The sequence below is a fragment of the Mobula birostris genome, chromosome 6 (assembly GCF_030028105.1).
Source record: "Mobula birostris isolate sMobBir1 chromosome 6, sMobBir1.hap1, whole genome shotgun sequence".
In the NCBI taxonomy this organism is placed as follows: Eukaryota; Metazoa; Chordata; class Chondrichthyes; order Myliobatiformes; family Myliobatidae; genus Mobula; species Mobula birostris.
In genome coordinates this window covers 112,888,268-112,903,237 of record NC_092375.1, presented here as the reverse complement: position 1 = coordinate 112,903,237, position 14,970 = coordinate 112,888,268, and the positions used below count along the sequence as shown (strand labels likewise).

Here is a 14,970-nt window from a genome sequence, read left to right as displayed (position 1 = left end):
CATTCTTCCAATTTGTCTAAGTTCTGCTGCAATCGCATTACGTCCTCAGTACCACCTACACCACCACCTATCTTTGTATCATCCACAAACTTTGCCACAAAGCCATCAATTCCATTATCCAAATCATTGACAAACAATGTGAAAAGTAGCAGCCCCAATACTGATCCCTGAGGCACACCACTAGTCACTGGCAGCCAAGCAGAGAAGGCCCCCTTTATTCCACTCGCTGCCTCCTGGCTGTCAGGCATTCCGCTATCCAAGCCCGTATCGTTCCTGTAACACCATAGGATTTTATCTTGTTAAGCAGCCCCATGTGTGGCACCTTAACAAATGCCTTCTGAAGATCCAAGTAAATGACACCCACTGCCTCTCCCTTGTCCATCCTGCTTGTTACTTCCTCGAAGATTTGTCAGACAAGATTTTCCTTTACACTCCCATTAGGCAGAAGATACAAAAACCTGAAAGCACATAGAAATACAGAAATCTACAGCACATTACAGGCCCTTCGGCCCACAATGTTATGCCGACCATGTAACCTGCTCTAGAAACTGCATTGAATTTCCCTACCACGTTACCCTCTATTTTTCTAATCTCCGTGTGTCTATCTAAGAGTCTCTTAAAAGACCCAATTCTATCCGCTTCTACCGCCTTCGCCGGCAGTGCATTCCACGCACCCACCACTCTCCGTGTGAAAAACTTATCTCTAACATCCCCCTTGTACCTACTTCCAAGCACCTTAAAACTCTGCCCCCTCGTTTTAGCCATTTCAGCCCTGGGAAAAAGCCTCTGGCTATCCACACGATCAATGCACATACCACCAGGCTCAAGGATAGTTTCTATTCCACTGTTATAAAACTACTGAAGTTCCCTCTCATGTTAATATGGACTCTTGACCTCAGAATCCACCTCATTATGATCTTCCACCTTGTCTACCTTTGCTTCACTTTCTCTGTTACACATTATTCAGCACTCTAGTATTGAGTTACCTTATTCTAACTCAATGCATTGTGTAAAGATCTGATTTGTATGAACAGATTTTCAATATATGTTAGTGTATGTGACAATAACAAACAATTTCCTATTCTGATAGTCAATTATTGTAGCACAAGTATTTTGTGATGCACACATATTGTTCTAATTGGCTTAATTATTACTTAATAACTAGTTAGTATTAAAGGCAGACCTCTGAGATTGCTGGGACTATTGGAGGGATTTGTTTGTGGAGTGTTTTATTGTTGTGTGGAGACTGGTTAGTCATGAAGTCAGTTGTTCAATGCCAGCAGTCCTGTGGCTGGAGCAGAGCTCAGAGGAAGTTGGCTTGCTTTAAGCAGAAGACCCAATACTCAGTTTACCTCTACAGAATGTGGAAACAGGTGAGTCTCCTCTCTGCAATTTCAGTTTTGGTTTAGCCCATTTGCTGATTGTGACTTAGAAGAGAATTAAAATTTCTGCTCTTTCTTCTTTGGAGTGAAGGACACTGAGAAATGACTTCATAAAGATGTACAAGATGTTAAAGAAAATAAGACAATGGACAACCAGAGACTTGTTCCCCAAGGTGGAAATGGCTAATACAAGGGGTATGATTTTAAAAGTGTTTAGACTGAAGTACAGGGGTGATGTCAGAGGTAGGCAATTTTAGCTGGTGGTAGAGCATGAGAAAATCTGTAGATACTAGAAATCCAAAGCAACACAAAATGCTGGAGGAACTCAGCAGGTCAGGCAGCATCTATGGAGGGGAATAAACAGGTGATGTCTTGGGTTGAGATCCTCCATTAGAATGGGGGGGTAAAGTTGAGTAGTCAGAGCAAGGAGGGGAAGAAGAGGTACAAGGTGAGCTGGGGGAGTGGTGAAGTAAAAAACTGGGAAGTTAATTGGGGAAAGTGATAGAGAAGGAGAATCTGATAGAGGGTAGAAGACCATGGAAGAAAAGGAGGTGATGGGCAGGTAAGGAGATAAGGTGAATGGTGAAGTGGGGGGGGGGGTGCAATTACCAGGTGTTCAAGAAATTGATGTTTGCCATTAAGTTGGAGGCTACTCAGATGGAATTTAAGGTGTTGCTCCTCACACAGTGTGGCCTCTTTGTGGCAATAGAGGAGGCCATGGACTGGCATATCAGAATAGGGAAATGGAATTGAAATGGGTGGCCACTGGGAGTTCCTGCTTTTTCTGGTAGTTGCTCAGCAAAGTTGTCTCAATCTACGTTGGGCCTTGTCAATACACAGGATGCTGCACTGGATATGGATGACCCCAACAGACTCCTCAATGAAGTGTTGCCTAGCCTTCCTCTCCCACATTCCTGCTCTGGCTTCTAATCTTTTTTCCAGTCCTGACAAAGGGTCTCTGCCTGAGAAGTTGACTTCCACAGATGCTACTTGAGCTGCTGAGTTCCTCCAGCATTGAGTGTTGCTGAGGATGGGGTGGGGCTGTGGAACACTACCAGGGCTTTTATAGAAGCAGATATGCAGGGGCCATTTAAGAGACCTTTAGACAGGTATATAGATGAATGAAAAATGGAGGACTGTGGGAGGGGTGATCTCAAAGTAGGTTAAAGGTTGGCACAATGTGGGCTGAAGATTCTGTACTGTGCTGGATAATAAACCCTCACATTACATCTTGCTTTTATATTGTTCTTTTTGAAATGAATGCTAACATTGCATTTGTCTCCCTTGCCACAGACTCGACCTGCAAGTTAACCTTTAAGGAACTCTGCATGAGTACTCCTGTGTCCCTTCGCAACTGATTTCTGAATTTGCTCCTCATTAAAACAATAGCTTATGCCTTTATTCCTTCTACTAAACTGAGCCTGCACTATTCACTTTTCTCAAATGTTACATGTTTTGCTTTAGGGATTCTGTCTTCCTACTATTGATTTTCAGATGATTGTTTTAAAGTAACAGCTAACTCACCCAACCTATCCAAGTCACCCTGCATCCTCCTCACAGCTGACACTGCCTCCCAGCTTTGTCATCTGCAAACTTGGGAGATGCTGCATTTAATTCCCTCATCTAAGTCATTAATATATATTGTAAACAACTGGGGTCCCAGCACTGAGCCTTGTGGTACCCCACTAGTCACTGCCTGCCATTCTGAAAAGGTCCCGTTTATTCCCACTCTTTGCTTCCTGTCTGCCAACCAATTCTCTAAGGAAAGGTATTAAAATTCCAAGTTTAATACCTGGATCTCTTTATGTGCAATAAAGGGGAGATGCAGATCATGGCTTTGTTTTAATTAAAAATTTGGAAACAATCAAGCTTCCTCTCTAAGGGAAGAAAATGGAAAAGGGGCAGAGAACTTGATTGGAAATACAAAGTACTTGAGTTGGAGAACATCTCTGGGGTGTAGAATTAGTTACTGGAGTCTTGTGTAATAAACAATCTGCTGGAGGAACTTAATGGTCTGGCCACCATCAATAGAGGGAAATTGACAGTCAACACTTTAGGCCAGACCTTTCTCAACAGGCTAGGTGAAGGGTCTTGACCTGAAATGTTAATTGTCCACTTTCCCTCCACTGCCTGACCTGAGTTTCTCCAGTGCTGTGATCTGAGAACATTGGGTCTGACCTGAGAAACTTGAACCTTAACTATTCAAGTTTATTGTTATTCAACCATACATGTACAGCTAAATGAAACATCCTTCCTCTGGGGCCAAGGTGCAAAACAGTACATGTAATCACATACAACATGCTGTATGTTGTGGGTAAATGGCTTTGGAAGTGGCATACACCGGAGTGAACCATGGGGAACTGAGTCAAGGTAGGTTGAAATGATGGAATTAATCCTGCACTTCATCAGAACAGGGTGGAAAGTGAGAGGTCAGCTGCTGGGGCTGTAGAACTGAGACCATATAGACCAGTGCCTTTGGAATGGGAGGTGGCAAAGTAACAATTTCTCCTGGATAACAAGACCATAGCTTCCCTTGAAGGATTATTGATAAGAGACTTCAAGTTGGTGAAGAATACATGGAATCTGAAGTAGAAAACCTTAAGGCATCTGGCATTTGAAACAGAATCCTTGAGCTTTTTTATTTGAGCTATTTTATTAAAGTAGGCATTTGGAAATGTGGAACAGTACAGCCCCTTCAGCTCTCAATGTTCTGACCTTGGCCAACTCGAAGAGCATTACCTCTACATTGCCAACCATTTTTTTTCTCATCTATGTGCCTTTCTAAGTTTAAATGTTCCTATGTATCTGCCTCCACTGCCCTTGCAAGGGCATTCCACACATCTCAAGAAAAGTTTTTGTCCTATCACCTTAAAATTGTATCCTGTTGTATTGGGTGTTTTCACTCAATGGGGGGTGGGAGTGGGCAGAGAGTCACTGGCTACCCACTCGATCTATGTCTCCATCTTGTACACCTCTATCAGGTTGCCTCTTGTCCTCCTTTCTTAAGAAAATCTCCTGTTTGCATAGTATGTTTTTCCCAAACAGAAATGCCCAACTAAAATATTATCTGCAAAAGACTATTTAGAACTTTCAGACTGGATGTGACCATCTCTGGATAAACTCAATTGAGGTTTGTCAGAAATGCCAGAGTAACAGTGGGTTTTTCTCTTGTTCTATAGGTGCACCCAGAACATGGCTCCCTTCAGTTTCTGCAGACTAGCTCCTCCCTTGAGCAGATAGCAACAGAAGCTGCCAAATTGTCCCTCTACAACAAGAGACGCACAATCACCAGCCAAGAAATTTATCGTGCTTTCTGTTGCATTCCTGGACAGTGAAACTGCTGCCTTCACTCCCTTGTGAATCCCAGCACTATGCAATTACAGAAATTATTTTTCAATAAAGCTATTTTAATGTGTTAAGCCATTTCTACTGTTAGATGTGTTTGTATATTGCTGGTTTCCTCTACCACTGGCTCCTTTAGTCCAGAAACCTTGACCATTGAACAGTTCAACACAGGAACAGGCCCTTTGATCCTGATGTCTACCTTATAACCTACTTTAATTTAACTTTTCCCTCCTACATAGCCCTTTTTTCTATCATCTGTGCCTATCTAAGTTCTTAAATGTTTCAATGGATTACACACCAATCTATTTAAAAAGCCTGTCTCCTTTTCTTTCTCCCCCCCCCCCCACCCATGTTGTGCAATCTCATTTCAACTCCAGAGATGCTGAACCTATGTCTTGCTAAGTTTGGTCATGTCTCAGGAAGTACCTGGACTGACTTTTGGTCCCTTGAGTTTGCACAGTTGAATATTTGTTGTTCCTGCACTTCCTTAACAAGACCAAACTGCTAAAATGTCTGAAACTTCCAAGGATGCTTGATGGTCAGAAGGCAGGTGTAACCTGTTCCAATCCATTTTTGATTGTTTTCAGCACTGATGTGATGACTTGTAATTGCAGGTAGACAGGATTGTAAAGAAAACCTTCAAAGTATTGAGTACAGGAGTTGGGATGTTATGTTGCAGATGTTGGTGAGGTCTAATTTGAAGTACTGTATCCAGTTCTGGTCACCTACCTGCAGGAAAGATGTCAATAAGATTAAGTGTGGAGAAAATTTACAAGGCTGTTGCTGGGACTTGAGGACCTGAGTTGTAGAGAAAAGATTGAATAGGTTAGCCCTTTTGTAGAGTGTAGGGGAATGAGGGAAGATTTGATGAGGTATACAAAATCTGAGTGGTATAGAGGGTAAATCCACACTGGGTGTGTGGAAGGGAAGGTTAGTTTGATCATACTGCTGGTTATAAGGCTGGTGCAACATCAAAGGCCCTGTATTACACTATAGTGGCCTACAGCATGTTCTAGAACAAGGCAGCTGTCTCCCCTCAGTTCAAATTATGGATCTCCACTTCAAACATCAACTATCCATTTTTCTCTCCACAGATGCTACCTGACCCTTGGAGTTCCTTGGTAGTTTGCTTTGTGCTCTAGATTCCAGCAACTACTGTCTCCTGTTGGTATAAATGTTTTACACAGCAGAAAAACAGGCCCTTCAGCCCATCTAGTCAATGCTGAACTGTTATTCAGTCTAGACCCTTGACCTACACATGGACCATAGCTTCCCCTCCCATCCACATAGCCCTCCAATTTTCCTTCATCCATGTACCTGTGCAAGTTTCTAAAATATTGAAGTTCAAGTACATTTATTAAAGTACATGTGCCACCATGTACAACCCTGAGATTTATTTTATTGTGGGCATTCCCAGTAAATACAAAGAAATTCAGAATCAATTATTCAAAAAAACAAAGGCAGCCATACAACTAATGCTAATACAAGAAAAAAATAAGTATTGAGAATATGGTTTGTAGAGTCCTTAAAAGTGAGTCCATAGGTTGTGGGATCAGTTCAGTATTCTAGTGAGTCCCACTGCTTAGCTTGTGCTGAACATGATGGGCATGATACTGGTGCTGGAATGTGTGGTGATACTTGTGGGCTGCCACTAGTACATCCTTGTATGTGAGTTGTTAACACAAATGACACATTTCACTATGTTTGGATGTGAATGTGCTAAATCAGAATCTCTCCTGCACACTGCAATTGTGAAAGGATGCCCTTTGACAGGGCAGGGATTGTAGATCCTTGCCCCATCCTTCTATTGGAGCTGATGATAGTCCATAAATACTTTGTAGCATTTGTTGAATGGCAGCCTACCAAATGCAAGTGGGATGGTTTGATCCAACAAAGTAGTGGGCTTCTTTCATTAATCTGTTCATTTTCCTAGCAACACTCTCCCTCTTGTGCATTCTCTCACTCTTTCTTGACACTGATCAACAGAAAGACTTGTGTTAAAATGAAAACAGATCTCTACAAAATGACAAATAAGACACAAAATAATTGATTGCATAAGTATTCAAACCCCCCCTTTATATGATGCATCAAATCATCACTGGTGCAGCAAATTGATTTAGAAGTCACATAATCAGTTAAATGGAGATCTATTTTTGGAGACCTGTGTGCAGTCAAGGTGTTTCAATTGATTGTAGTAAAGATGCACTTCTGTCTGGAAGGTTCAACTGCTGGTGAGTCAGTTTCCTGGCAAAAATTATGCCATGAAGACAAAAGAACATTCTGAGCAACTCCACTGAGTTATTGAAAAGCACAAGTCAGGAGATGGATACAAGAAAATTTCCAAGTCACTGAATATCCTTTGGAGTACAGTTAAGTCAATCATCAAGAAATGGAAAGAATATGGTACAGCTGTAAATCTGCCTCCAGCAGGCCATCCTCAAAAACTGAGTGACCGTGCAAGAAGGGGACTAGTGAGGGAGGCCACCAAGAGACTTATAACCACTCTGGAGGAGTTACAAGATTCAGTGGCTGAGGTGGGAGAGACTGCACGTACAACTGTTACCCAGGTACTTCACCAGTTGCAGGGATGAGGTCCTGAAAGGAGAATATAGGGAGCTAGGAAGGGATTTGAGAAAAAGGACCGCAAAGGTAGTAATCTCAGGTTTACTGTCTGTGCCATGTAACAGTGAGTAGGAACGTGATGAGGTGGAGGATAAATGTGTAGCTGAGGGATTGGAGCAGGGGGCAGGGATTCTAGTTTTTGGATCATTGGGACCTCTTTTGGCGCAGGCGTGACCTGTGCAAAAAGGACGGGTTACACTTGAATCCTAGGAGGACCAATATCCTGGCAGGGAGATTAGCAGGGGCTACTGAGGTGACTTTAAACTAGAATGGTTGGGGGGTGGGAATCAAATTAAAGAGGTTTGGCGTGAGGAGATTAGTTCACAACAGGGGGATAGGAACCAGTGCAGAGAGATGGGTGTAAAGTGAGGGTAGAAGTAAAAAGTACTAAGGAGAAGAGTAAAAGTGGCAGGCCGACAAATCCAGGGCAAGCATTAAAAAGGGCCATTTTTCAACATAATTGTATAAGGGCTAAGAGAGTTGTAAAAGAGCGCCTGAAGGCTTTGTGTATCAATGCAAGGAGCATTCGTAATAAGGTGGATGAATTGAAAGTGCAGATTGTTATTAATGATTATGATATAGTTGGGATCACAGAGACATGGCTCCAGGGTGACCAAGGATGGGAGCTCAACACTCAGGAATATTCAATATTCAGGAGGGATAGACATGAAGGGGGGGGGGGGGGGGTGGCGTTGCTGGTTAAAGAAGAGACTAATGCAATAGAAAGGAAGGACATAAGCCAGGAAGATGTGGAATCGATATGGGTAGAGCTGCGTAACACTAAGGGGCAGAAGACGCTGGTGGGAGTTGTGTACAGGCCACCTAATAGTAGTAGTGAGGTCGGAGATAGTATTAAACAGGAAATTAGAAATGTGTGCAATAAAGGAACAGCAGTTATAATGGGTGACTTCAATCTACATGTAGATTGGGTGAACCAAATTGGTAAAGGTGCTGAGGAAGAGGATTTCTTGGAATGTATGCGGGATGGTTTTTTGAACCAACATGTCAAGGAACCAACTAGAGAGCAGGCTATTCTGGACTGGGTTTTGAGCAATGAGGAAGGGTTAATTAGCAATCTTGTCGTGAGAGGCCCCTTGGGTAAGAGTGACCATAATATGGTGGAATTCTTCATTAAGATGGAGAGTGACATAGTTAATTCAGAAACAAAGGTTCTGAACTTAAAGAGGGGTAATTTTGAAGGTATGAGACGTGAATTAGCTAAGATAGACTGGCAAATGACACTTAAAGGATTGACGGTGGATATGCAATGGCAAGCATTTAAAGGTTGCATGGATGAACTACAACAATTGTTCATCCCAGTTTGGCAAAAGAATAAATCAAGGAAGGTAGTGCACCCGTGGCTGACGAGAAATTAGGGATAGTATTAATTCCAAAGAAGCAGCATACAAATTAGCCAGAGAAAGTGGCTCACCTGAGGACTGGGAGAAATTCAGAGTTCAGCAGAGGAGGTCAAAGGGCTTAATTAGGAAGGGGAAAAAAGATTGAGAGAAAACTGGCAGGGAACATAAAAACTGACTGTAAAAACTTTTATAGGTATGTAAAAAGGAAAAGACTGGTAAAGACAAATGTAGGTCCCCTACAGACAGAAACAGGTGAATTGATTATGGGGAGCAAGGACATGGCAGACTAATTGAATAATTACTTTGGTTCTGTCTTCACTAAGGAGGATATAAATAATCTTCCAGAAATAGTAGGGGACAGAGGGTCCAGTGAGATGGAGGAACTGAGCGAAATACTTGTTAGTAGGGAAGTGGTGTTGGGTAAATTGAAGGGATTGAAGGCAGATAAATCCCCAGGGCCAGATGGTCTGCATCCTAGAGTGCTTAAGGAAGTAGCCCAAGAAATAGTGGATGCATTAGTGATAATTTTTCAAAACTCGTTAGATTCTGGACTAGTTCCTGAGGATTGGAGGGTGGCTAATGTAACTCCACTTTTTAAAAAAGGAGGGAGAGAGAAACCGGGGAATTAGACCAGTTAGCCTAACGTCGGTGGTGGGGAAACTGCTGGAGTCAGTTATCAAGGATGTGATAACAGCACATTTGGAAAGCGGTGAAATGATCGGGACAAAGTCAGCATGGATTTGTGAAGGGAAAATCATGTCTGACGAATCTCATTGAGTTTTTTGAGGATGTAACTAGTAGAGTGGATAGGGGGGAACCAGTAGATGTGGTATATTTGGATTTTCAAAAGGCTTTTGACAAGGTCCCACACAGGAGATTAGTGCGCAAACTTAAAGCACATGGTATTGGGGGTAAGGTATTGGTGTGGGTGGAGAATTGGTTAGCAGACAGGAAGCAAAGAGTGGGAATAAACGGGGCCTTTTCAGAATGGCGGGTGATGACTAGTGGGGTACTGCAGGGCTCAGTGCTGGGACCCCAGTTGTTTACAATATATATTAATGACTTGGATGAGGGAATTAAATGCAGCATCTCCAAGTTTGCGGATGACACGAAGCTGGGTGGCAGTGTTAGCTGTGAGGAGGATGCTAAGAGGATGCAGGGTGACTTGGATAGGTTGGGTGAGTGGGCAAATTCATGGCAGATGCAATTTAATGTGGATAAGTGTGAAGTTATCCACTTTGGTAGCAAAAATAGGAAAACAGATTATCTGAATAGTGGCCGATTAGGAAAAGGGGAGGTGCAATGAGACCTGGGTGTCATTATACACCAGTCATTGAAAGTGGGCATGCAGGTACAGCAGGTGGTGAAAAAGGCGAATGGTATGCTGGCATTTATCGCGAGAGGATTTGAGTACAGGAGCAGGGAGGTACTACTGCAGTTATACAAGGCCTTGGTGAGACCACACCTGGAGTATTGTGTGCAGTTTTGGTCCCCTAATCTGAGGAAAGACATCCTTGCCATAGAGGGAGTACAAAGAAGGTTCACCAGATTGATTCCTGGGATGGCAGGACTTTCATATGAAGAAAGACTGGATGAATTGGGCTTGTACTCATCGGAATTTAGAAGATTGAGGGGGGATCTGATTGAAATGTATAAAATCCTAAAGGGATTGGACAGGCTAGATGCAGGAGGATTGTTCCCGATGTTGGGGAAGTCCAGAACAAGGGGTCACGGTTTGAGGATAGAGGGGAAGCCTTTTAGGACTGAGATTAGGAAAAACTTCTTCACTCAGAGTGGTGAATCTGTGGAATTCTCTGCCACAGGAAGCAGTTGAGGCCAGTACATTGGCTATATTTAAGAGGGAGTTAGATATGGCCCTTGTCCCTTGTGGCTACGGGGATCGGGGGTATGGAGGGAAGGCTGGGGCGGGGTTCTGAGTTGGATGATCAGCCATGATCATAATAAATGGCGGTGCAGGCTCGAAGGGCCGAATGGCCTACTCCTGCACCTATTTTCCATGTTTCTATGTTTATGGGAGAGCGGCAAAGAGAAAGCCACTGAGGGAAAAAAACTCACCCAAAATCTTGGCTAGAGTTTGCAAGAGGGCAAGTGGGAGACTCTTAAGTCAACTGGAAGAAGGTCTGGTGAAACCAAAATTGAGCATTTTAGCCATCGGTCTAAACACTATGTTTGGCATAAGCCAAATACCACGCATCGTCAAAAACACACCTCCTCTACCATGAAGCATTGTGGTGGCTGCATTATGCTGTGGGGATACTTCACTGCAGTAGGCCCTGGAAGGCTTGTGAAGGTAGAGGGTAAAATGAATGTAGCAAGATAGAGGGAAATCCTGGAGGAAAACCTGATGCAGTCTGCAAGAGAATTGCAACTTGGGAGAAGATTTGTTTTCCAGCAAGACAATGATCTCAAGCACAAAGCCAAAGCTGCACAGGAATGGCTTAAAAATGACAAAGTTGATGTCCTGGAGTGGCCAAGTTGGAGTCCAGCGCTCAATCCCAATTGGGAATTTGTGGCTGGGCTTGAAAAGGGCTGTTCACTCATGATCCCCATGCAAACAGACAGAGCTTGAGCAGTTTTTTAAAAAAACAATGGGGAAAAATTGCAGTGTCCAGATGTGCAAATCTGATAGAGACCTATCCACACAGACTCAAGGCTGTAATTGCTGACAATGGTGCATCTACTAAATACTGACTTGAAGGGCAGCAGCAAAAGAAAAGCCTGGCAATCTATTTCCGTACCTTGCCACGAAAACCCTATGGACAACTACATTATCCATTGGGTCACCATGAGTTGATGACTTAACAACCCTCAATAACAATATAAATAAGCTTAAATAAGTAGTATGAAAAGAGAGGAAAAATAGTGAGGTAGTGTTCATGGGTTCATGTCCATTCAGAAATCTGATGTGGAGGGGATGATGCTGTTCCTGAAACGTTGAGTATGTCTTCAGGCTCCAGTGTCGCCTCCTTGATGGTGGCAATGAGAAGAAGGCATGTCCTGGGTGAAGAGGATCCCTAATGATGCCCCCTTATTAAGGCATTGCCTTTTTAAGGTGTCCTCGATGCTGGGTAGGCTAGTGCCTATGATGGAGCTGGCTGGGTTTTCAACTTCCTGCAGCTTTTTCTGATCCCATACAGTGGCCCCTCCATATCACTCAATGATGCAACCAGCTAGAATGCTCTCCATGGTACACTCAAAGATCTGACAGTGTGTTTGGTGACACACCAAGTCTCCTCAATGGAATATAGCCACTGTCATGCCTTACTTGTAATTACATCAATATGTCGGGCCCAGGATAATCTTCAGAAATGTTGATACCCAGGAACTTGAAACTGCTCACCCTTTCCACTCACGATGCCTTGATGAGGACTGGTGTGTATGCCCTCGACTTCCCCTTCCTGAAATCCACAATCAATTCTTTTGTCTTATTGACCCTGAGGCAAGGTTAGTACTGTGACACCACTCAATCAGCTGACCTATCTTGCTCCTGTATACCTCATCACCATATGAAATTCTGCCAACGGTAGTTGTGCCATTGACACCTTTAGAGCTGTGGCTAGCCACAGACATGGGTGTAGAGAGAGTAGAGCAGTGGGTAAGCACACATCCTTGAGGTGTTGATTGTCAGTGAGGAGGAGATGTTATATCTGATCCACGTAAACTGTGTCTCAGTGAGGAAGTCAAGGATCCAAATGCAGAGGGAGGCTCAGAGGCCCAGGTTTCTGAGCTTGTTGGTTGGAACTGAGGATATGATTGTGTTGGTATTATTTTTTATTTTCCCTGTCAACCCCATTCTCCTACCTTCTTCCTGTAACCAATGATGTCCTTGCTAATCAAGAAACCATTAACCCCCACTACAAAAATGCCCAATGGCTTGGCCTCCACAGCCCTCAGTGGCAATGAATTCCAAAAATTCACCACCTTTGGCTAAAAAATTCCTCCTCACCTCTGCTTTAAAGAGATATCTTGTATTCTCAGGCTGTGCCCTCTGTATTAGGTTCCCCCACTATAAGAAACCACCTCTCCAGGTCCACTCTGTCAAGGCCTTTTAATATTCAATAGGTTTCAATGAGATCCGCTCTCATTCTTCTAAACTCCAGCCAGTACAGGCCCAGATCCATCAAATGCTGCTCCTGTTAACCCTTTCATTCCTGTGAACCTCTTCTGGACCCTTTCCAATGCCAGCACATCCTTTCTCAGATAAGGAGTCCTCAGATAAACTGCTCGTAGTGAAAAGTTGGATCATTTCAGAAGTGATTCCTACATGAGTCCCTGGACTCACAGAGCCAATGCTTCCCCAGCTAGGTGATCAGCCCCATTACAGGGGAATTGGTCATTTGGGATTCTGGGGAGGGGGGTGGGGTGCAGCACTACTGTTTAGCAAAGTGGATAGTGTAACATTTCACAGTGCCAGTGATTGGACTTCAATTCACTATGCTGTCTGTTAGTCATAGTCATACTTTATTGATCCCGGGGGAAATTGGTTTTCCTTACAGTTGCGCCATAAATAATAAATAGTAATAAAACCATAAATAGTTAAATAGTAATATGTAAATTGTGCCAGGAAATAAGTCCAGGACCAGCCTATTGGTTCAGGGTATCTGACCCTCCAAGGGAGGAGTTGTAAAGTTTGATGGCCACAGGCAGGAATGACTTCCTATGACGCTCTGTGTTGCATCTCGGTGGAATGAGTCTCTGGCTGAAGTATGTATCTTCCCCTCATGGCTGTGTGGGTTTTCTCTGGGTGCTCCAGTTTCCTCCCAGATTCCAAAGGTGTATGAGTTAGTGTGAGTGTCCTGATGAAGGGTATCGGCCCAAAACACTGACCCTTTATTGCCTTCAACAGATGCTGACCAGCCTGCTGAGTTCCTCCAGCATTTTGTGTGTGTTATTTTGGATTTCCAACATCTACAGAATCTCTTGTGTTTTAAAACTAATAAGTTGTGGGCACGCTTACAACTTGGCACCTGAAGCACGGTAACACTTGTGGGCAGCCCCCAGCACAACCCAGGACTATGTTGGTCTTTGACATAAAGGATCATTTCACTATATGTTTCAATATACAGTACATGAGACAAATGAAGCTAATCTCTATCTCTCTCCCTTCAAGAAATGTCCTCATCCAGAGTGTGGTGAATCTTTGGCATTATCCAAGGAAGCAGTGGAGGCTCTGTTACTGAGTATGCTTCACAAGTGACATTTTCAGATGAGGTTAGTACATTAAGGGTCTACTGAGGTCAAAGTCTCACTGATCTCACTGAATTGTGAAATAAAGACTTGTTATAATAGGTAAAATCCTCTCTACAGGAGTGGTTGAATTTAGTTTTCAATTTTGAACTGTATCACTTGATGCTCCCTGCCAACCCTGTAGCTTCCATGGGGGCCAAGGTTCAAGATCAACTGAAGGATTTGGTAGAGTTAGGAAGAAATGAAACTCCAATTTAAGCAAATAGTGTGAGTATTGATTAAGCTCTAATCTGTCTGGACCTATAGTGACTATTCCAGCTGGCCTGTACCAGTCATGAAATCAAGGAATTGGTGGATTTGTGCTAAATGTTTTAAACAGTCCCATAGCTTTGCAATCCCAATTGGTGGACTTGATTTAAATGTTTTAAATCCCTATAGCCTTGCAATCCCACCATTAATTTTTCAGCTTTATAACCAAACTCAGTCCAAGGTCCAGATGATACATAAGTGATATCCTTCTCTCTCAAACTGGTCTCTCTTCTCTCTCATTGGTCTCTCTCCCTCCTCTTCCTATGTCCCACCCTTTTTATTGGTCTCTTTCTCTCTCTCTCTCTCTCTCTCTCTACCCCGCTATTGGCCTCTCTCTCTCTGTACCTCCCCTATTGGTCACTCTTTCTTCCTCTCCTATTGTTTCTTTCTCTCTCTTGCACTCCCTCTCTCCCTCTGGTCTCTCTGTCCTACTTAGCTCCTTCTCCCCTACTGGTCTCTCCCCCTCTCTCCTGTTTGTCTTCCCAACCCATCCTCTCCCTATCTCCTATTGGTCTCCCTCTCCCTCCTATTGCTCACTCTCTCTCTTTCTCTCCTATTGGTTTCCCCTTGCTCTCTCTCCTGTTGGTCATTGCCTTCAGCTGCTGTGACCCTGAACTACAGAAAACTATTTCTCTCCATCCTGCAATCCTTCTAATGTGACTCTTAAATAAACTTACTTCTGCCATTGACATCTTCTAGGGCTCGGTGTCACTGACAAAGTGAAACAACCTGGAGTGGTTATA

At 43.3% G+C, this 14,970-nt stretch overlaps 1 long non-coding RNA gene across 1 annotated transcript; it reads left to right on the top strand.

The window, feature by feature from the left end:
- The first annotated feature begins 1,251 nt into the window (after positions 1-1,251).
- Positions 1,252-4,801, top strand: LOC140199267 (uncharacterized). Its single transcript, XR_011886388.1, has 2 exons — positions 1,252-1,373; positions 4,562-4,801. It is a non-coding gene; the product is annotated as an uncharacterized lncRNA (long non-coding RNA).
- The last annotated feature ends 10,169 nt before the right edge of the window (positions 4,802-14,970 follow it).